The sequence below is a fragment of the Garra rufa genome, chromosome 11 (genome assembly GCF_049309525.1).
Source record: "Garra rufa chromosome 11, GarRuf1.0, whole genome shotgun sequence".
Classification (NCBI taxonomy): domain Eukaryota; kingdom Metazoa; phylum Chordata; class Actinopteri; order Cypriniformes; family Cyprinidae; genus Garra; species Garra rufa.
Window position 1 is genome coordinate 20,100,446 of NC_133371.1, and position 25,136 is coordinate 20,125,581.

The window sequence follows — 25,136 nt, forward strand, 5'->3', positions numbered from 1 at the left end:
GGCAAATTTAAAAGTGCTGGCTAATGCTAAACGTAAATTCAGTAAGATTGTTATTCACGTCGGCGCTAATGATGTTCGACTTCGCCAGTCGGAGATCACTAAAAATAATGTTAAAGAGGTGTGTGAACTTGCAAGTACGATGTCAGACACTGTAATATGCTCTGGTCCCCTCCCGGCTTACCGTGGTGACGAGATTCACAGTAGACTGTGGTCACTCCATGACTGGATGTCAAAGTGGTGCCCGCGAAATAACATAGGTTTCATAGACAATTGGACAAGCTTTTGGGGCAGACCTGACCTGTTGAAAAGAGATGGTCTTCATCCCTCCGGATGTGGAGCATCTCTTCTATCTAGAAATATGGCACATAGTCTTAGAGTTTGCACTTGACTCACTGGGGCCCAGGTCAGGAAGCAGACAGACTGGCTAAACCGACCGTCTGCTAGCCGCCTCACGTCACAGAAATCAGTTAATTCTCAGCACATAGAGACCCTTTCACCTAGATATCACTCTATAGAGACTGTGTCTGTTCCCCGAGCTAGAAAATACAAAAAACGCCTGAATCAAATCAGGACCAACAATTTAATTAATGTTCAACAAATAAAAAATATATATAATACAGAGAAACAATTGATAAAGCTTGGCTTATTGAATATCAGGTCCCTTTCTACGAAAGCACTTTTTGTAAATGATATGATCACTGATCATAACCTAGATGTGCTCTGTTTGACAGAAACCTGGCTAAAACCAGACGATTACATTATTTTAAACGAGTCCACCCCCCAAGATTACTGTTATAAACATGAACCGCGTCTAAAAGGTAAAGGAGGAGGTGTTTCTACTATTTATAGCAGTATTCTCAATGTCTCTCAGAGAACGGGCTTCAATTATAACTCGTTTGAAGTTATGGTGCTTCATATAGCATTATCCAGAGAAACAAGTACTAATGATAAATCCCCTGTGACGTTTGTGTTAGCTACTGTATACAGGCCACCAGGGCACCATACAGACTTTATTAAAGAATTTGCTGATTTTCTATCCGAATTAGTGCTGGCCGCAGATAAAGTCTTAATAGTGGGTGATTTTAACATCCATGTTGATAATGAAAAAGATGCATTAGGAACAGCATTTATAGATATTTTGAACTCGATTGGGGTTAGACAACACGTGTCAGGTCCTACTCATTGCCGAAATCATACTCTAGATTTAATACTGTCACATGGAATTGATGTTAATGGCGTTGAAATTCTGCAGCAAAGCGATGATATCTCAGATCATTATCTAGTCTCTTGTACAATCCAGATAGCTAAAACTGTTAATTCAATTCCTTGCTACAAATACGGTAGAACCATCACTTCTACTACAAAAGACTGCTTTGTAAGTAATCTTCCTGACTTATCTGAATTCCTCAGCATATCCAATAGCTCAGAAAAACTTGATGATGTAATAGAAACTATGGACTCTCTCTTTTCTAGCACTTTAGATACAGTTGCTCCAGTGCGCCTAAAAAAGATTAAGAAAAACAGTGTAACACCGTGGTATAACGATCATACCCGCGCCCTAAAGAGAAAAGTACGAAAAATGGAACGCAGCTGGAGGAAAACAAAACTAGAGGTTTTTCGTACTGCTTGGCGTGAATGTAATTTATCTTATAGGAAAGCATTAAAAACTGCCAGATCGGATTACTTTTCATCTCTCTTAGAAGAAAACAAACATAACCCTAGGTATTTGTTCAATACTGTGGTTAAATTAACTAAAAATATAGCAGCAACAGGTTTAGACATTTCCCAAAAGCACAGCAGTAATGACTTTATGACGTACTTTACCTCCAAGATAGACACTATTAGAGATAAAATTGTAACCATACAGCCGCCCGCTACAGTATCGCATCAGATAGTGCGTTGTAGATCTCCTGAGGAACAATTCCATTCATTCTCTATTATAGGAGAGGAGGAATTGTATAAACTTGTTAAATCATCTAAACCCACAACATGTATGTTAGACCCTATTCCATCTAAGCTACTAAAGGAGGTACTTCCAGAAGTCATAGATCCTCTTCTGAATATTATTAATTCGTCACTATCATTAGGATATGTCCCCAAAACCTTCAAAATAGCTGTTATTAAGCCACTCATTAAAAAACCACAACTTGACCCCTATGAATTAATTAACTACAGACCAATTTCGAATCTCCCTTTTCTGTCAAAGGTACTAGAAAAGGTAGTATCCTCACAATTATGCTCCTTCTTAGAGAAAAATGGTATCTGCGAGGATTTCCAGTCAGGTTTTAGACCATATCATAGTACTGAGACTGCTCTAATTAGAGTAACAAATGACCTGCTATTGTCAAGCGATCGTGGTTGCATCTCTCTATTAGTGCTACTGGATCTTAGTGCTGCATTTGATACTATTGACCACAACATTCTTTTAAATAGACTTGAAAATTATGTAGGCATTAGTGGTAGTGCACTGGCATGGTTCAAATCGTACTTATCTGACCGTCATCAGTTTGTGGCAATAAATGAAGAGGTATCATTTAGATCGCAAGTGCAGTATGGAGTACCTCAAGGCTCAGTGCTAGGGCCATTACTTTTTACGCTTTACATGTTACCCTTGGGAGATATCATCAGGAAACATGGTGTTAGCTTTCATTGTTACGCTGATGATACTCAGCTCTATATTTCTTCGCAGCCCGGAAAAACATATCCATTCGAAAAACTAACAGAATGCATAGCTGATATTAAAAACTGGATGGCGAATAACTTCTTACTGTTAAATTCTGAAAAAACAGAGGTATTAATTATTGGACCTAAAACCTCCACAAGTAATGACCTAAAACACAGTCTAATACTAGATGGCTGCTCTGTAAATTCGTCGTCATCAGTTAGGAACCTAGGCGTCCTATTCGATAGCAATCTCTCCTTTGAAAGCCACATTTCTAGCATCTGCAAAACCGCATTTTTCCATCTTAAAAATATATCGAAATTACGACCTATGCTATCAATGTCAAATGCTGAAACATTAATTCATGCGTTCATGACCTCAAGGATAGATTATTGTAATGCTTTATTGGGTGGTTGTTCTGCACGCTTAATAAACAAACTCCAGCTGGTCCAAAATGCAGCAGCTAGAGTTCTTACTAGAACCAGAAAGTATGACCATATTAGCCCGGTTCTGTCAACACTGCATTGGCTCCCTATTAAACATCGTATAGATTTTAAAATCTTGCTAATTACTTATAAAGCCCTCAATGGTTTAGCTCCTCAGTACTTGAACGAGCTCCTATCGTATTATAGTCCTTCACGTCCGCTGCGTTCTCAAAATTCTGGCAATTTGATAATACCTAGAATATCAAAATCAACTGCCGGCGGCAGATCATTTTCTTATCTAGCGCCTAAACTCTGGAACAATCTACCTAACACTGTTCGGGAGGCAGACACACTCTGTCAGTTTAAATCTAGATTAAAGACACATCTCTTTAACCTGGCTTACACATAAAATCATTAACACATTTCTATAATTCAAATCCGTTAAAGGATTGTTAGGCTGCATTAATTAGGTCAACCGGAACCGGAAACACCTCCCATAACACCTGATGCACTCGTTGCATCGTAAAAAGAATGGCATCTACGCTAATATTAGTCTGTTTCATTCTTATTCCGAGGTCACCGTAGCCACCAGACCCAGCCGTATCCGGATCAGATGGTCACTCCAGTCCCCCGGATCCAGTCCGTACCCAGCTTAGAATATGGATCACCACCTAGAGATGACTTCAATAGCCGTGGATGTCAACCAGATGAGCTCCAAGGCGGATCACCAATAAAGACCTCGCCAACCTTGACGGCCATCGGCACTACACCACAGGATCCTGATGAGTTCTCTACAATCAGACATTGGTACAAACTGTTGTTTGGTCTGGCCAGAGGAGAACTGGTCCCCCGACTGAGCCTGGTTTCTCCCAAGGTTTTTTTCTCCATTTCTGTCACCTGTGGAGTTTTGGTTCCTTGCCGCTGTCGCCTCTGGCTTGCTTAGTTGGGGACACTTTCCAGCGATATCGTACACTATTTGAACTGAACTGACGATGATATCACTGAATTCATTGATGAACTGCTTTTAACTGAAAATTGATTGTTACAATAATGCGTTACTTACACACTATTGTGCTGTTTAAATACTGTGCAGTTGCTTTGACACAATCTGTATTGTAAAAGGCGCTATATAAATAAAGGTGACTTGACTTGACTTGACTATGCTTTTAATACAGTAAAAATAGGAGAAATATGTCAAAGTCACTTAAATGTGCCAAATTCCCTGCTGCCAGCTGGTGGCGCTATGCCTATAACTGATTATTGGCATGTAGATGTGTTCAGGCCAGCACTATTATCAAACATATGAAGTTTGGTGCAGATTGACCTTGGTATGTTTGAGTTAGTGAAAGATATGATATATCCTGCTGCCAACAGGTGGCGCTATGATAATATCTGAAGATTGGCCTTTAGGTGTCTTCAGGCCAGGACTCTTACCAAACCTGTGAAGTTTGAGGCAGATCGGACATTTTATGGCTGAGTTATAACAACTTCTATGTCCATGGCGAAACATCAAATTTGTCACGCCGCCACAGACACGCCCTTTAACGAAAACTCAAGATCTTCGCAATTTAACATCTCTAAGACTTCTAGATCAGACTGACCAAATATAATGTTCATATCATTAAATCTCTAGGAGGAGTTTGCTACAAGTCATTTCCTGTTGCCAACAGGTGGCGCTGTGATTATAATAGAATATTGGCCTTCAGATGTGTTCAGGCCAGGACTCTTATCAAATATGTGAAGTTTGAGGCAAATCGGACATTTTATGGCTGAGTTATAACAAGTTTTATATCCATGGCGAGACCTCGAAATTTGTCAGGCCGCCACGGACACGCCCTTCAACGAAAACTTAAGATCTTCGCAATTTAACATCACTAAAGCCTTTTTATTAGACTGACCGATTTTGGTGTTGATCTGTATAAATCTCTAGGAGGAGTTTGTTGTAGAGTACAGCATGACACTTCCTGTTGCCAGCAGGTGGCGCTATGACTATAACTGAATATGGGCATGTAGATGTCTTCAGATCAGGAGTGTTATCACACATGTGAAGTTTGGGACAGATCGGACATTTTATGCCTGAGTTATAGCAACTTCCTTTTTCATGGCGAAGCATCGAAATTTGCCAGGCCGCCACGGACACGCCCTCCGATGAAAACTCTAGATCTTCACAATTTAACGTCACAAAGGGCTTTAGATTAGACTCACCAAATTTGGCGTTGATCCGAATAAATCTCTAGGAGGAGTTCGTTCAGATACGAGGCCTGAAAATGGCTAAAATGACACAAAATTTGTTGAGAAAATTAAAAATAACCGACTTCCTGTTGGGTGTCAAATTTAGCTCCAAGAGGCTTTTTTGTAGGTATTGGTGTGTTACATGTGTGTACCGATTTTCGTGCATGTACGTGAATCAAAGCTGAATGCACACAGCGTGGAACGTGTAAAGGTGGCGCTGTCGAGCCATTTTGCCACACCCACTTCTGAAGCCCATATCAGACGTAAATTTTCGCCAGGTTTGATGTGTGTGCAAAGTTTCGTGAGTTTTCGGGCATGTTTAGGCCGTCTAAAATGCGATTCATTTTGGATAATAATAATAATAATAATAATTAAAGCTGCAAGCAGCGATGAACGGGCCCTCGCACACGGGCTCACCGCCGACCGGTGGCTTTACGAACACAGCAAATGGTGGGTAGTATGCTTTTAATACAGTAAAAATAGGAGAAATATGTCAAAGTCACTTAAATGTGCCAAATTTCCTGCTGCCAGCTGGTGGCGCTATGTCTATAACTGATTATTGGCATGTAGATGTGTTCAGGCCACCACTTTCATCAAACATGTGAAGTTTGGTGCAGATTGACCTTGGTATGTTTGAGTTAGTGAAAGATATGATATATCCTGCTGCCAACAGGTGGCGCTATGATAATATCTGAATATTGGCCTTTAGGTGTCTTCAGGCCAGGACTCTTACCAAACCTGTGAAGTTTGAGGCAGATCGGACATTTTATGGCTGAGTTATAACAACTTCTATGTCCATGGCGAAACATCAAACTTTGTCAGGCCGCCACAGACACGCCCTTTAACGAAAACTCAAGATCTTCGCAATTTAACATCTTTAAGGCCTCTAGATCAGAATGACCAAATATAATGTTCATATCATTAAATCTCTAAGAGGAGTTTGATACAAGTCATTTCCTGTTGCCAACAGGTGGCGCTGTGATTATAATAGAATGTTGGCCTTGAGATGTGTTCAGGCCAGGACTCTTATCGAATATGTGAAGTTTGAGGCAAATCGGACATTTTATGGCTGAGTTATAACAAGTTTTATATCCATGGCGAGACCTCGAAATTTGTCAGGCCGCCACGGACACGCCCTTTACTGAAAACTCAAGATCTTTACAATTTAACATCGCTAAGGCCTTTATATTAGACTGACCGATTTTGGAGTTGATCTGTATAAATCTCTAGGAGAAGTTGGTTGTAGAGTACAGCATGACACTTCCTGTTGCCTGCAGGTGGCGCTATGACTATAACTGAATATGGGCATGTACATGTCTTCAGGTCAGGAGTGTTATCACACATGTGAAGTTTGGGACAGATCGGACATTTTATGCCTGAGTTATAGCAACTTCCTTTTTCATGGCGAAACATCGAAATTTGCGAGGCCGCCACGGACACGCCCTCCGATGAAAACTCTAGATCTTCACAATTTAACGTCACAAAGGGCTTTAGATTAGACTCACCAAATTTGGTGTTGATCGGAATAAATTTCTAGGAGGAGTTCGTTCAAATATGACACCTGAAAATTGCAAAAATGACACAAATTTTGCTGAGAAAATTAATAATAACCGACTTCCTGTTGGGTTTCGGATTTTATCTCAAGAGGCTTTTTTGTAGGTATTGGTGTGTTACATATGTGTACCGATTTGCGTGCATGTACGATAATCACAGCTGAATGCGCACACCGCGAAACGTGTAAAGGTGGCGCTATTGAGCCATTTTGCCACACCCACTTCTGCAACCCATATCAGACGTCCATTTTCGCCAGGTCTGATGTGTGTGCAAAGTTTCGTTAGTTTTCGGGTATGTTTAGGCCCTCAAAAATGCGATTCATTCCGGATAAGAAGAATAATAATAAATATAGCTGCAAGCAGCAATTACGGGGCCAAGCAATCAAAGAGGAAAATGAGGAGCTAAGGATGGTAGGAACAGCAGACCAACTGCAACAATAAGAAAAAGGAAGCAATATTAAGAGGATTTTAGTGAAAATTACAGAAAAATGATGTAGAACGCCTACTGATATGATTTAATGGCTTATTAGGCTTGACCAACAGGTGGCGCTGTTATCAGATCGATGTGGTGTGTTTAGTGTGAGCTGACAAACGTTCACACAAAGTTTGGTGTCATTATGTCAAAGTTTTGCAAAGATATAGCCTTAGAGTCATTTTCACATCAAGCCTAAAATTTATAGAGGTGCTGTACGAAAACGGTTTCAACTATCAACATGAAATCCATAACCTTTTGTCAGCACAGCCTGAAGATGATCTGACTCGATTTTGGTGAAAATTGGACGAACGGTCTAGGACTAGTTCGAAAAAGTAGGTTTTCAACATAAATCAAAATGGCGGACAGGGAGTTTGGCCAACTGTTGCATAATTGGTATCTATGTTGTCGGTATGACCCAAGGAATATTTTGAGACCAGTTTCATTACAATAGGCTAATGCTATCTACAGTTATTAGCATTTATGTATATTTTAAAACTAATGGTTAATGAATGCTTCATTACTCTTGACCAATAGGTGGCGCTGCTACCAAATTGATGTGGTGTCATCAGTGTAAGGTGTTAATGCCACATACCAAATTTGGTGCAAATATCTCAAAGCTTTGCAGAGATACAGCTTCCGATGCGCTTTGGCATCTTACCTGCAAATTCGTTGATGCGTTAAATGAAAACGGTTTCGAATATCGACACGAAATCCATAAATTTTTCTCAGCATGGTCTGAAGATGATCCGAGTCAAATTTGGTGAAAATCCGACTAACGGTCTAGGAGGAGTTCGAAAAAGTAGGTTTTCTACATTCATCAAAATGGCGAACAGGAAGTTAGGCCAATTTTGACATAATTGGTATCAATGTTCTCGGCCTGACCCAAGGAATATTTTGAGATCACTTTTATTACAATAAGCCATTTTTTTCAGAAGTTATTAGCATTTTTCGAAATTTCGTTATAACTTTTGACCACAAGGTGGCGCTGGCCCCAAAATGTTTTTGTACATTCAGGGCTTGGTGTCGAACATTTTTGTAATTATTGTCAAAACGATACGTTAATCCGTTCTCAAGATACAGCATTTTAAAGCTAAATTCAAAATGGCCGACACCCAAAATGGCTGACATGGGAAAATTGGATATGGTTCGACTCGGAATGCTCCTCCGAATCTAACAAGACCAGTTTTGAGATTTTTGGTCAAACCACTGAGAAGTTATAAGCAAAAATAGCCATTTTTCATATCTCCTGACCACTAGGTGTCACTATGACGAAACACTGCAGGTAGCCTCAGGTCATGCTTGTTACAACACACACCAAGTTTGGTCTCAATAAGACAAACCGTTGCGGAGATATGGCCTCACATCCGTTTTTGCGCACTTTTCGTAGAATTAATTAGCGTGTTATTCGAGAACGGTTTGTCCAATCAACTTGAATTCCATAACTTTTTTCCTGCATGGTCTGAAGATGATCTGAGCCAATTTTGGTGAAAATCAGACAAACCGTCTAGGACGAGTTCGAAAAAGTAGGTTTTATAAACAAAAAATTATAGAAAAAAAACTAAACCTTACGATTTTTGAAATGTGGTGTTCATTCGACTCGGCATGACCCAAGGATTCAGCGAAAATTGGAATTTTGATTTTATGGCTTACGGTTCAAAAGTTATTATCAAAAAGAAAGTGAAAGTTTGGACAAGTGGTGGCGCTAGAGAGTTTGAGTTAGAGACTCCAAACTTGCTATGGTTAATGTTGGGACGGTCCACTATCAGTGTGCCAAATTATACAACTTTCCCGCAAGCGGTTCTATGGGCTGCCATAGACTTGCGGCGGAAGAATAATAATAATAATAATAATAATAAGAATTCTAACGAAAACAATAGGTGCCTTCGCACCTTCGGTGCTTGGCCCCTAATAATTAAAGCTGCAAGCAGCGATGAACGGGCCCTCGCACACGGGCTCACCGCCGACCGGTGGCTTTAGGAACACAGCAAATGGTGGGTAGTATGCTTTTAATACAGTAAAAATAGGAGAAATATGTCAAAGTCGCTTAAATGTGCCAAATTTCCTGCTGCCAGCTGGTGGCGCTATGCCTATATCTGATTATTGGCATGTAGATGTGTTCAGGCCAGCACTTTCATTAAACATATGAAGTTTGGTGCAGATTGACCTTGGTATGTTTGAGTTAGTGAAAAATATGATATATCCTGCTGCCAACAGGTGGCGCTATGATAATATCTGAATATTGGCCTTTAGGTGTCTTCAGGCCTGGAGTCTTACCGAACATGTGAAGTTTGAGGCAGATCAGACATTTTATGGCTGAGTTATAACAACTTCTATGTCCATGGCGAAACATCAAACTTTGTCACGCCGCCACGGACACGCCCTTTAACGAAAACTCAAGATCTTCGTAATTTAACATCTCTAAGGCCTCTAGATCAGACTGACCAAATATAATGTTGATATCATTAAATCTCTAGGATGAGTTTGATACAAGTCATTTCCTGTTGCCAACAGGTGGCGCTGTGATTATAATAGAATTTTGGCCTTCAGATGTGTTCAGGCCAGGACTCTTATCAAATATGTGAAGTTTGAGGCAAATCGGACATTTTATGGCTGAGTTATAACAAGTTTTATATCCATGGTGAGACCTCGAAATTTGTCAGGCCGCCACGGACACGCCCTTCATCGAAAACTCAAGATCTTCACAATTTAACATCACTAAAGCCTTTTTATCAGACTGACCGATTTTGGTGCTGATCTGATTAAATTTCTTGGAGGAGTTTGTTGCAGAGTACAGCATGACACTTCCTGTTGCCAGCAGGTGGCGCTATGAGTAAAACTGAATATGGGCATGTAGATGTCATCAGATCAGGAGTGTTATAACACATGTGAAGTTTGGGACAGATCGGACATTGTATGCCTGAGTTATAGCAACTTCCTTTTTCATGGCGAAACATCGAAATTTGCGAGGCCGCCACGGACACGCCCTCTGATGAAAACTCTAGATCTTCACAATTTAACGTCACAAAGGGCTTTAGACTAGACTCTGCAAATTTGGTGTTGATCCGAATAAATCTCTAGGAGGAGTTCGTTCAAGTACGACGCCTGAAAATGGCAAAAATGACACAAATTTTGTTGAGAATATTAATATTAACCGACTTCCTGTTGGGTTCCGGATTTTGCTCCAAGAGGCTTTTTTGTAGGTATTGGTGTGTTACATGTGTGTACCGATTTCCGTGCATGTACGTGAATCACAGCTGAAAGCGCACACCGCTGAACGTCTAAAGGTGGCGCTGTCGAGCCATTTTGCCACACCCACTTCTGAACCCCATATCAGACGTAAATTTTCGCGAGGTTTGATGTGTGTGCAAAGTTTTGTGAGTTTTCGGGCATGTTTAGGTCCTCTAAAATGCGATTCATTTTGGAGAATAATAATAATAATAATAATAATAATAATAATAATAATAATAAACGGAGCAGATCCAATAGGGTCCTCACACCATCGGTGCTCGGGCCCTAATTAAAGCTGCAAGCAGCGATGAACGGGCCCTCGCACACGGGCTCACCGCCGACCGGTGGCTTTTGGAACACAGCTAATGGTGGGCAGTATGCATTTAATCCGGTAAAAATAGGAAAAATTATGTCAAAGTCACTTAAATGTGCCAAATTTCCTGCTGCCAGCTGGTGGCGCTATGCCTATAACTGACTATTGGCATGTAGATGTGTTCAGGCTGGCACTTTCATCAAACATATAAAGTTTGGTGCAGATTGACCTTGGTATGTTTGAGTTAGTGAAAGATATGATATATCCTGCTGCCAACAGGTGGCGCTATGATAATATCTGAATATTGGCCTTTAGGTGTCTTCAGGCCAGGACTCTTACAAAACCTGTGAAGTTTGAGGCAGATCGGACATTTTATGGCTGAGTTATAACAACTTCTATGTACATGGCGAAACATCAAACTTTGTGACGCCGCCACGGACACGCCCTTTAACGAAAACTCAAGATCTTCACAATTTAACATCTCTAAGGCCTCTAGATCAGACTGAGCAAATATAAAGTTGATATCATTAAATCTCTAGGAGGAGTTTGCTACAAGTCATTTCCTGTTGCCAACAGGTGGCGCTGTGATTATAATAGAATATTGGCCTTCAGATTTGTTCAGGCCAGGACTCTTATCGAATATGTGAAGTTTGAGGCAAATCGGACATTTTATGGCTGAGTTATAACAAGTTTTACATCCATGGCGAGACCTCGAAATTTGTCAGGCCGCCACGGACACGCCCTTCAACGAAAACTCAAGATCTTCGCAAATAAACATCACTAAAGCCTTTATATTAGACTGACCGATTTTGGTGTTGATCTGTATAAATCTCTAGGAGGAGTTTGTTGCAGAGTACAGCATGACACTTCCTGTTGCCAGCAGGTGGCGCTATGACTATAACTGAATATGGACATATAGATGTCATCAGGTCAGGAGTGTTATCACACATGTGAAGTTTGGGGCAGATCGGACATTTTATGCCTGAGTTATAACAACTTCCTTTTTCATGGCGAAGCATCGAAATTTGTCAGGCCGCCACGGACACGCCCTCTGATGAAAACTCTAGATCTTCGCAATTTAACGTCTCAAAGGGCTTTAGATTAGACTCAGCAAATTTGGCGTTGATCCGAATAAATCTCTAGGAGGAGTTCGTTCAAGTATGACGCCTGAAAATGGCAAAAATGACACAAAATTTGCTGAGAAAATTAATAATAACCGACTTCCTGTTGGGTTTCGGATTTTATATCAAGAGGCTTTTTTGTAGGTATTGGTGTATTACATATGTGTACCGATTTTTGTGCATGTACGATAATCACAGCTGAATGCGCACACCGCGGAACGTGTAAAGGTGGCGCTATTGAGCCATTTTGCCACACCCACTTCTGCAACCCATATCAGACGTCCATTTTCGCCAGGTCTGATGTGTGTGCAAAGTTTCGTTAGTTTTCGGGTATGTTTAGGCCCTCAAAAATGCGATTCATTCCGGATAAGAATAATAATAATAAGAAACGGAGCAGATCCAATAGGGTCCTCACACCATCGGTGCTCGGGCCCTAATAATAATAATAAACGGAGCAGATTCAATAGGGTCCTCACACCATCGGTGCTCGGGCCCTAATTAAAGCTGCAAGCAGCGATGGGAGGGCCCTCGCACCGGGCTCACCGCCGACCTGTGGCGAATGGAGGGCACTATGCTTTTAACATAGTAAATTTAGGAGTTTTATGTGGAAGTCATTTAGATGTGTCAGATTTCTTGCTGCCACCTGGTGGCGCTATGTGTATAACTGAATATTGGCATGCGGATGTGTTCAGGCCAGCGATTGTATCAAACATATGAAGTTTGGTGCAGCTTGAACATGGCATGCTTGAGTGTAATACATGACATATCCTGCTGCCAACAGGTGGCGCAATTACAGAATATTGGGTTTTAGATGTCTTCAGGCCAGGACTCTTATCAAACAAATTAAGTTTGGGGCTGATTGGACATTGCATGCCTGAGTTACAGTAACTTCCTGTTTCATTGCATTAAGAGTATGCTTTAGCACTTAGCTAAATGTTGGAAACATGTTTCTAGCATGTTGCTACCCTATTTAACACTTGTTGATATTTTTAAAATGTTGCTGGGCTTCCACAACAGTATTAAACATGTGACTTCCTGTTGCCAGTAGGTGGCACTATGACTATAACTGAATATGGTCATGGGCTTGTGTTCAGACCAGCACTCTTATCAAACATATTAAGCTTGGGTCAGATTGGACATTGTATGCATGAGTTACACTTATTTTTCTTTGTATTAATATCATGCTTTAGCTTTTAGCTAAGTAATGCTAGTATTTTTTACATGATTGTAGCATGATGCTAGCCTATTTAAAACTTGCTAACACTTTTTAATATATTGCCAGGAGTCCGTAACACCATTAAACGTCACTTCCTGTTGTCAGCAGGTGGCGCTGTGACTATAACTGAATATGGGCATGTATATATCTTCAGGCCAGGACTCTTATCAAACATGTGAAGTTTGGGACTGATTGGACATTGCATGCCTGAGTTACAGTAACTTCCTGTTTCGTTGCATTAAGAGCATGCTTTAGAACTTAGCTAAATGTTGCTAACATGTTATAGCATGTTTCTAGCATGTTGCTATCCTGTTTAACACTTGTTGATATTTTTAAAATGTTGCTAGGCATCCACAACAGTATTAAACATGTGGCTTCCTGTTACCAGCTGGTGGCGCTATGACTATAACTGAATACGGGCATGGGCGTGTGTTCAGGCCAGGACTCTTATCAAACATGTTAAGTTTGGGTCAGATTGGACATTGTATGCATGAGTTACACTTATTTTTCTTTGTATTAATATCATGCTTTAGCTTTTAGCTAAGTAATGCTAGTATTTTTTACATGATTGTAGCATGATGCTAGCCTATTTAAAACTTGCTAACACTTTTTAATATATTGCCATTAGAACTTAGCTAAATGTTGCTAACATGTTATAGCATGTTTCTAGCATGTTGCTATCCTGTTTAACACTTGTTGATATTTTTAAAATGTTGCTAGGCATCCACAACAGTATTAAACATGTGGCTTCCTGTTACCAGCTGGTGGCGCTATGACTATAACTGAATACGGGCATGGGCGTGTGTTCAGGCCAGGACTCTTATCAAACATGTTAAGTTTGGGGCTGATTGGACATTGTATGCCTGAGTTAAAGTAACTTCCTGTTTCACTGTATTATTAGCATGCTTTAGCATATTAGCTAAGTGTTGCTAGCTGGCTTTACTATGTTTGTAGCATGTTGAATATTAAGTTTGGGTCAGATTCGACATTATATACATGAGTTACAGCAATTTCCTTTTGCATTTGTATTAATAGCATGCTTTAGCTCTTAGCTAAGTGTTGCTAGCATGTTTTAGCATGTTTGTAGCATGTTGCTAGCCTATTTAAGACTTGTTAACGCTTTTCAATATGTTGCTAGGAGTCCGTAACAGTGTTAAACATGTCACTTCCTGTTGTCAGCAGGTGGCGCTATGACTATAACTGAATATGGGCATTGACGTGTGTTCAGGACCGGACTGTTATCAAACATGTGAAGTTTGAGGCAGATCGGACATCGTATGCCTGAGTTATAGCAACTTCCTTTTTCATGGCGAAACATCAAAGTTTGTCCGGCCGCCACGGACACGCCCTTTGACGAAAACTCTAAAGCTTCGCAATTTAACATCGCAAAGGCCTTATGATGACACTCAGCAAATCTGAAGATGATCGGATAAAAACTGTAGGAGGAGTTCGTTAAAGTACGAGGCCTGAAAATGGCAAAAACTGCACAAAAATCGTACAGGAAATTCAATATAACGGACTTCCTGTTGGGTTTCGGATGTTGCACCAGGAGACTTTTTTGTAGGTGCTGGTGTGTTACATATGTGTACCGAGTTTCGTACATGTACGTGAAACACAGCTCGAGGCGCACTCCGTTGAAATTTTATAGGTGGCGCTATCGAGCCATTTTGGCACACCCACTTCTGAAAACCATATCAGATGTAAATTTTCGCCAGGTCTGATGCGTGTGCAAAGTTTGGTGAGTTTTCGGGCATGTTTAGGCCCTCAAAAAGACTTTTCATTTTGGAGAAGAAGAAGAATCAGAAGAAGAATAATAATAAACGGAGCAATTCCAATAGGGTCCTCGCACTGTAGTGCTCGGGCCCTAATAATAATAATAATAATAATAATAATAATAAAAATAATAATAAACGGAGCAGATTCAATAGGGTCCTCACACCATCGGTGCTCGGGCCCTAATTAAAGCTGCAAGCAGCGATGGTAGGGCCCTCGCACTCGGGCTCACCGCCGATCGGTGGCGATTGGTGGGCACTATGCTATTAACACAGTAAATGTAGGAGGAATATGTCAAAGTCATTGATATGTGCCAATCTTCCTGCTGCCAGCTGGTGGCGCTATGCCTATAACTGAATATTGGCATGCAGATGTGTTCAGGCCAATGCTTTTATGAAACATATGAAGTTTGGTGAAGCTTGAACATGGCATGCTTGAGTGTAAGTCATGACATATCCTGCTGCCAACAGGTGGCGCTATTACGAAATATTGGCTTTTAGATGTCTTCAGGCCAGGACTATTGGCAAACATGTCAAGTTTGGTGCAAATTGTACATTGCATGCTTAAGTTAGTGTAAAACAAGTAATTTGCTGTTGCCAGCTGGTGGTGCTATGTCTATAACTAAATACTGGCATGTAAATGTATTCAGGCCAGGACTCTTATCAAACGTATTAAGTTTGGGGCTGATTGGACATTGCATGCCTGAGTTACAGTAACTTCCTGTTTCATTGCATTAAGAGTATGCTTTAGCACTTAGCTAAATGTTGCTAACATGTTTCTAGCATGTTGCTACCCTATTTAACACTTGTTGATATTTTTAAAATGTTGCTTGGCATCCACAACAGTATTAAACATGTGACTTCCTGTTGCCAGCAGGTGGCACTATGACTATAACTGAATATGGGCATGGGCTTGTGTTCAGACCAGGACTCTTATCAAACATATTAAGCTTGGGTCAGATTGGACATTGTATGCATGAGTTACACTTATTTTTCTTTGTATTAATATCATGCTTTAGCTCTTAGCTAAGTGTTGCTAGCATGTTTTAACATGATTCTAGCATGATGCTAGCCTATTTAAAACTTGCTAAAGCTTTTTAATATGTTGCTAGGAGTCCGTAACACCATTAAACATCACTTCCTGTTGTCAGCAGGTGGCGCTGTGACTATAACTGAATATGGGCATGTATATATCTTCAGGCCAGGAGTCTTATCAAACATGTGAAGTTTGGGGCTGATTGGACATTGCAAGCCTGAGTTACAGTAACTTCCTGTTTTATGTCTTTAACAACATGCTTTAGCACTAAGTAAGTGTTGCTAGCATGTTTGAGAACATTTTAAACTAGTTTAGCACTCAATGGCTTTTTTAGTGTGTTGCTAATAGTGTGTCACAGTGTTAAACATGTCACTTCCTGTTGAAAGTAGGTGGCGCTATAACTATAACCAGGGCTGGACTGGGACAAAAAATCGGCCCGGGCATTTTGACTAAGAGGGCGGGGTCATCCGGCCTCCTCGGCTGTAATTGGTCCAGCCCAGAGTCGATCATGACCAATTGGCCAATCCACCACCTTTAAATATCTTATACCAGGGCTATTCAATTAGATTCATTTGACGGCCGGATTATCGAACTGAAAATTTGAAGGGGGCCAAGGGGGTGGGGGCCGTCCCGATCTCTTTCTGGGGGGGCCTATACAATTAATTTGAAATGCATATTCACTAAAATGAACTAATATTACCAACACCAACATCTATAAAACGTTAACATTAGTGCTGTCTGTCAATCAATTAAATTTTTTTTGAAAAAAATCACATTTTTCCGTAATTAATCATGATTAATCGCATATTTACATATACATATTGTCATAATTTCACACTGAACCTCCAAATTAAGGTAGAAACAACAAAATATATTTTAAATATGTTTAATGGCACCTTTTTTTTTTTTTTTACCAAGTAACCTATTATTAATAAAATATTGATATCAATACTGCTACTAGTGTCTCTATTAAATGAATTTTCGCAGTTTTACATATTATGTCAATTCAACATTACAGTAGTATTGAAAGCCAATATTTTCACCATTTTAATAGGCTCTGAAATATATAACAACTTTTAATTTTGTAATTACAAACCCTGAAATGAATACTGTATTAAGTTGGCGTTGGCGTCTGACATAGCCTATCTCAGCGCGGTTTATAACAGAATTCTGAGCAGAATTGAGCTGAATGATTCTCACTGGATCTCGCAGCAACCTTAATTCATTCTGTGCGAATTTAAACACTTCTCACTGGATCTCGAAACACTGTGCAGTAATAGTGTGACGAAATTAACTTTGGTTCCCGAGTAATGGCTGTTCTGAGCTCGGACAAGTGTGTTTGCATTGCGCTCCGAGCTGATAAACGTTTGGTTTCTCTTTCGTTTTGTTTGCCGTTTTATTTTTCTCATATGAAATAGAAATAACAGCGCTTATGAGTTGAGTAACTCAGTGGTCGCGCCAGTGCAACCGCTCACAAAATTTAGTCGCACCGGCAGAAAAAATGCGACCATTTGGTCACAGTCTGGAGCCTTACAAGCGCTTGTCAAATCTCCCGTCTATTGATGTTGCTGTCTCCGGTAGATTGTTGATGTTTTTAGCTCTCTTGCTTTTCTTTTTTGGCTGGCCCGGGCCAGTGTTGCCGCCTAGTGGACAAACTAATTAATGCAAAAACAATTCAAGCCACCTGCGCGTTCTTCACCCTCGGGCCGGACGAAGATGATTGGCGGGCCGCCAATTGAATAGCCCTGGTTTATACCGTTTTAAAAAAAAAAAACATCGGCCCACAAAATCACCATCGGCCCACCGGGAAAATGCCCGGTATGCCCGATGGCCAGTCCAGCCATGACTATAACTGAATATTGGCATGTAGACATCTTCAGGTCACAACTGTTATCAAACATGTGAAGTTTGGGGCTGATTGGACATTGCATGCCTGAGTTACAGTAACTTCCTGTTTCATTGCATTAAGAGCATTCTTTAGCACTTAGCTAAATGTTGCTAACATGTTATAGCATGTTTCTAGAATGTTTCTACCCTTTTTAACAGTTGTTGAATTTTTTTAAAAATGTTGCTAGTCATCCAAAACAGTATTAAACATATGGCTTCCTGTTACCAGCTGGTGGCGCTATGACTATAACTGAATACAGGCATGGGCGTGTGTTTAGGCCAGGATTCTTATCAAACATGTTAAGTTTGGGGCTGATTGAACATGGTATGCCTGAGTTAGAGTAACTTCCTGTTTTATTGTATTATTAGCATGCTTTAGCATATTAGCTAGGTGTTGCTAGCATGCTTTATTATTTTTGTAGCATGTTGAATATTAAGTTTGGGTCAGATTCAACAGTATATACATGAGTTACAGCAATTTCCTTTTGTATTTGTATTAATAGCATGCTTTAGCTCTTAGCTAAGTGTTGCTAGCATGTTTGTAGCATGTTGCTAGCCTATTTGCGACTTGTTAACGCTTTTCAATATGTTGCTAAGAGTCCGTAACAGTGTTAAACATGTCATTTCCTGTTGTCAGCAGGTGGCGCTATGACTATAACTGAATTTGGGCACTGACATGTGTTCAGGACCGGACTGTCATCAAACATGTGAAGTTTGAGGCAGATCGGACATCGTATGCCTGAGTTATAGCAACTTCCTTTTTCATGGCGAAACATCAAAGTTTGTCAGGTCGCCACGGACACGCCCATCGACGAAAACTCTAAAGCTTCGCAATTTAACATCGCAAAGGCCTTATGATGACACTCAGCAAATTTGAAGATGATCGGATAAAAACTGTAGGAGGAGTTCGTTAAAGTACGAGGCCTGAAAATGGCAAAAACTGCACAAAAATCGTACAGGAAATTCAATATAACGGACTTCCTGTTGGGTTTTGGATGTTGCACCAGGAGACTTTTTTGTAGGTATTGGTGTGTTACATATGTTTACCGAGTTTCGTACATGTACGTGAAACGTAGCTCGAGGCGCACTCCGTTGAAATTTTATAGGTGGCGCTATCGAGCCATTTTGCCACACCCACTTTTGAAAACCATATCAGATGTAAATTTTCGCCAGGTCTGATGCGTGTGCAAAGTTTCGTGAGTTTTTGGGCATGTTTAGGCCCTCAAAAAGACTTTTCATTTTGGAGAAGAAGAAGAAGAAGAATAATTAAAGCTGCGAGCAGCGATGAACGGGCCCTCGCACCCGGGCTCACCGTCGACCGGTGGCTTTAGGAAAACAGCAAACGGTGGGCAGTATGCTTTTAATACAGTAAATATATGAGAAATATGTCATAAGTCATTTAAATGTGCCAAACTTCCCATTGGCAGCTGGTGGCGCTATGCCTATAAATGGCATGTAGATGTGTTCAGGCCAGCACTATTATCAAACATATGAAGTTTGGTGCAGATTGACCTTGGTATGTTTGAGTTAGTGAAAGATATGATATATCCTGGTGTCAACAGGTGGCGCTATGATAATATCTGAATATTGGCCTTTAGGTGTCTTCAGGCCAGGACTCTTACCAAACCTCTGAAGTTTGAGGCAGATCAGACATTTTATGGCTGAGTTATTACACCTATGTCCATGGCGAAACATCAAACTTTGTCAGGCCGCCACGGACACGCCCTTTACTGAAACTCAAGATCTTCACAATTTAACATCTCTAAGGCCTCTAGATCAGACTGACCAAATATAATGTTGATTTCATTAAATGTCTAGGAGGAGTTTGCTATAAACCTAATCCCCTGCAAGGACTTCAGATAATGCCAACTGTGAACCAAATGTGAACATTTTCCCTATATTCTGATGATGATGATAAGAACATGTAATTCATGATGATAACAAAATGTTATTATTGCTTGCATTACATTCACCACTTCTGCTTAAATCGTTACCTATCTGTACAATTTGTATGTGGATATTGCTTTGCTGGTGACTCCTGTTATAAGACATCACTCTTAAGCGCTACATAACTAAGAATCAATTAGGAAAACGGTGCACAGTTGGCAAATGCATTCACAGTAACCCTCTGCTTGTTTGGATTTTAAGTTTACTGAATTGAAAGGGTTACACTTGAAAATCAACACAGAGACACATACACACAATATATAAAATGTTGCCATCCAGTTTCATTTGTTAACATTAACTATATTAGTTAACATGAACAATAATTAAATAGCATTTATTAATGTTAATTAATATTAAGCTAAAAAAAAAGTATTCATATATTGTTTAAAGGTAAATTAGTATCTTTTAGTTTATGTACTATGAATTAACATAAACATGAACACAGTTCATGTGGGTGTAAAGCAATACACAATAAAGTGCTCTATAAACGCTTAATTCTTTCAAAATATCTTTAAAAATCAAGTTGAGTGTTTTAATGGGGCGATATATATATAACTGATCTTCAAATGATGGTTTTCGGATGTTTTGAACAGATAACAGCAAAGTTTGTTTTGTTGTCAAAGTTTGTCTTGAAATTTTTAATTATTATAATTTTATATTCAATAAATAACACTATGAAAATATTGTCTACAATGAAGATAAATCACTCATGCTTAAAAGTTGTATTTTTCTTAATCTTTTGCTATGTGACTGAATAGGACAAGTTCATGGTACAGTTCAGTAAAAATAAATAAAAAACAACAACTGCAAAATACAAACAATGAAAGATTTAATGACCCTTTATATTTTCTCAAAATATCAGACATATTTATGTCGATTACGCTACAGCAATGTGCATCTTCCTCAAAGATGGTCTTAAGCAAAACAGCATGTTCCACTGGTCTCTCTCCCTTACACCCCTCCCCCCTTCAGTCACTCTTCAGTGACTCAATGGTGACTGAACACAGACAGGCACAGGCAGAGTGACAGCAGGTTTCTAATTTCTTTTTTTAATTTTCTTTAATTCATAGAAGCTTGTATAAAATTGATATTTACACCACTTGCTCAGAATGATAAGATCTCTGTGTGAAAAAAGTTTTAAAGAGTTTGGATGCTGCACTTTAAAGATATAAAAAAAATGACGGTTATGTTTTTTACTACATCTTTAAAAAATCACCACGTCAACACCGTTCAAGATATCCAATATCCGCTCGCAATTTAACATCTTCAGAATCTTCTCTTCATGTTAAAAAAGTTTGGTGTGAATAGCTGGTTGTTCTTAGAAGAAGTGTGAATTTGTTTACAGCCTGATTTTTCCAAAAAAACACATTCAAATGGAAATATCCGGCTTCCTGTTGGTCTTAGCTAATGAGTTTAATTTAGAAAGTTGTCCAGATTGATGAGAACAATATATGTACAGAGTTTGGTGACTGTAGGAAAAACTAACCCCCCAACTTTTGTCAAAAGATGGCGCTATAGAGTGCCTGCTCCACGCCCATTTATGACCTTTTGCCAGTGTCTAACTATCATTAATATTGATGTGTTTGTTGAGTTTCATGAAATTCTTAGCATGTTATCTGCCTCGAAAAGACAGGAATCTAATTTTAAAGTTTGACACGTTGCCATGGCAACAGCATTTGATTTATCATCGACCCCTTTACATATTCTTATCGGCCGTGTTTTGACATGATTTTGATGAAGTTTAAAGAAAATCAAGTAAAATTAAGAGGCTGATTTCAAAGCATTTTGAAAATGACACGCTTACTGCTGCCAGTTGGTGGCGCTATAACTTTGACTTATAATAGTCACATTTATGGAATCGGCATCATACAACGAACAATCTGGTGAAGTTTCATCAGAATCCGGCAATGTGTGCAACAGTTATGAGACACTTCCTGTTTCTCATTTCTCGCCATAACTTTGTCGCCTTGCCACGGCCAAACCGTTCGAGATATCAAAAATCCCCTCGCAATTTAGCGTCCCCAATGTCTTGAGATCATGCTGACCGAGTTTGGTGACAATCGTATGGAAATCCTGGGAGGAGTACGTTAAATTCCAGAGCATGCGCTTTTTACACAGCCCTAAATATCTCACTTCCTGTTGCGTTGAGAAAATGACATAGAGTACAAAAGTTGTTCAGCTCAATGAGTTCTATATGTGTACCGAGTTTCATATGTGTACGTTCAAGTATGTGTGCTATATGGCCCTCAAAATTCCAGGGGGCGCTGTAGAGTCCCCTTGCCACGCCCCGGTACCAGCCTCTGTGACGTCCTGATGGCCGCAGATTCCGACGTGTGTGCAAATTTTCAAGAGTTTTTGAGTATGTTAAGACCCCCTTAAGTGCCCGGAAGGTTAACAAAAAAAAAAAAAAAAAAAAAAAATAAGAATCCTTAGAAGAACAATAGGGCCTTCGCCCTTTTGGGCTCGGGCCCTAATTAAAGCTGCAAGCAGCGATGGTAGGGCCCTCGCACTCGGGCTCACCGCCGATCGGTGGCGAATGGTGGGCACTATGCTATTAACACAGAAAATGTAGGAGGAATATGTCAAAGTCATTGATATGTGCCAATCTTCCTTCTGCCAGCTGGTGGCGCTATGCCTATAACTGAATATTGGCATGCAGATGTGTTCAGGCCAGTGCTTTTATCAAACATATGAAGTTTGGTGAAGCTTGAACATGGCATGCTTGAGTGTAAGTCATGACATATCCTGCTGCCAACAGGTGGCGCTATTACAAAATATTGGCTTTTAGATGTCTTCAGGCCAGGACTATTGGCAAACATGTCAAGTTTGGTGCAAATTGTACATTGCATGTTTACGTTAGTGTAAAACAAGTAATTTGCTGTTGCCAGCTGGTGGCGCTATGACTATAACTAAATATTGGCATGTAAATGTATTCAGGCCAAGACTCTTATCAAACATATTAAGTTTGGGGCTGATTGGACATTGCATGCCTGAGTTACAGTAACTTCCTGTTTCATTGCATTAAGAGTATGCTTTAACACTTAGCTAAATGTTGCTAACATGTTTCTAGCATGTTGCTACCCTATTTAACACTTGTTGATATTTTTAAAATGTTGCTGGGCATCCACAACAGTATTAAACATGTGACTTCCTGTTGCCAGCAGGTGGCACTATGACTATAACTGAATATGGGCATGGGCTTGTGTTCAGACCAGGACACTTATCAAACATATTAAGCTTGGGTCAGATTGGACATTGTATGCATGAGTTACACTTATTTTTCTTTGTATTAGTATCATGCTTTAGCTCTCAGCTAAGTGTTGCTAGCATGTTTTAACATGATTCTAGCATGATGCTAGCCTATTTAAAACTTGCTGACGCTTTTTATTATGTTGCTAGGAGTCCGTAACACCATTAAACGTCACTTCCTGTTGTCAGCAGGTGGCGCTGTGACTATAACTGAATATGGGCATGTATATATCTTCAGGCCAGGACTCTTATCAAACGTGAAGTTTGGGGCTGATTGGACATTGCATGTCTGAGTTACAGTAACTTCCTGTTTTATGTCTTTAACAACATGCTTTAGCACTAAGTAAGTGTTGCTAGCATGTTTAAGTACGTTTTAAACTAGTTTAGCACTCAGTGGCTTTTTTAGTGTGTTGCTAATAGTGTGTCACAGTGTTAAACATGTCACTTCCTGTTGACATTAGGTGGCGCTATAACTATAACTGAATATTGGCATGTAGATATCTTCAGGCCAGGACTGTTATCAAACATGTGAAGTTTGGGGCTGATTGGACATTGCATGCCTGAGTTACAGTAACTTCCTGTTTCATTGCATTAAGAGTATGCTTTAGCACTTAGCTAAATGTTGCTAACATGTTATAGCATGTTTCTAGCATGTTGCTACCCTGTTTAACAGTTGTTGATTTTTTTTAAAATGTTGCTAGGCATCCACAACAGTATTAAACATGTGGCTTCCTGTTACCAGCTGGTGGCGCTATGACTATAACTGAATACGGGCATGGGCGTGTGTTTTGGCCAGGATTCTTATCAAACATGTTAAGTTTGGGGCTGATTGGACATTGTATGCCTGAGTTAGAGTAACTTCCTGTTTCATTGTATTATTAGCATGCTTTAGCATATTAGCTAAGTGTTGCTAGCATGCTTTATTATTTTTGTAGCATGTTGAATATTAAGTTTGGGTCAGATTCAACATTATATACATGAGTTACAGCAATTTCCTTTTGTATTTGTATTAATAGCATGCTTTAGCTCTTAGCTAAGTGTTGCTAGCATGTTTTAGCATGTTTGTAGCATGTTGCTAGCCTATTTAAGACTTGTTAACGCTTTTCAATATGTTTCTAGGAGTCCGTAACAGTGTTAAACATGTCATTTCCTGTTGTCAGCAGGTGGCGCTATGACTATAACTGAATATGGGCACTGACGTGTGTTCAGGACCGGACTGTCATCAAACATGTGAAGTTTGAGGCAGATCGGACATCGTATGCCTGAGTTATAGCAACTTCCTTTTTCATGATGAAACATCAAAGTTTGTCCGGCCGCCACGGACACGCTCTTCGACGAAAACTCTAAAGCTTCGCAATTTAACATCGCAAAGGCCTTATGATGACACTCAGCAAATTTGAAGATGATCGGATAAAAACTGTAGGAGGAGTTCGTTAAAGTATGAGGCCTGAAAATGGCAAAAACTGCACAAAAATTGTACAGGAAATTCAATATAACGGACTTCCTGTTGGGTTTCGGATGTTGCACCATGAGACTTTTTTGTAGGTATTGGTGTGATACATATGTGTACCGAGTTTCGTACATGTACATGAAACGTAGCTCAAGGGGCACTCCGTTGAAATTTTATAGGTGGCGCTATCGAGCCATTTTGCCACACCCACTTTTGAAAACCATATCAGATGTAAATTTTCGCCAGGTCTGATGCGTGTGCAAAGTTTCGTGAGTTTTCGGGCATGTTTAGGCCCTCAAAAAGACTTTTCATTTTGGAGAAGAAGAAGAAGAAGAATTAAAGCTGCAAGCAGCGATGAACGGGCCCTCGCACACGGGCTCACCGCCGACCGGTGGCTTTAGGAACACAGAAAATGGTGGGTAGTATGCTTTTTATACAGTAAAAATAGGAGAAATATGTCAAAGTCACTTAAATGTGCCAAATTTCCTGCTGCCAGCTGGTGGCGCTATGCCTATAACTGATTATTGGCATGTAGATGTGTTCAGGCCACCACTTTCATCAAACATATGA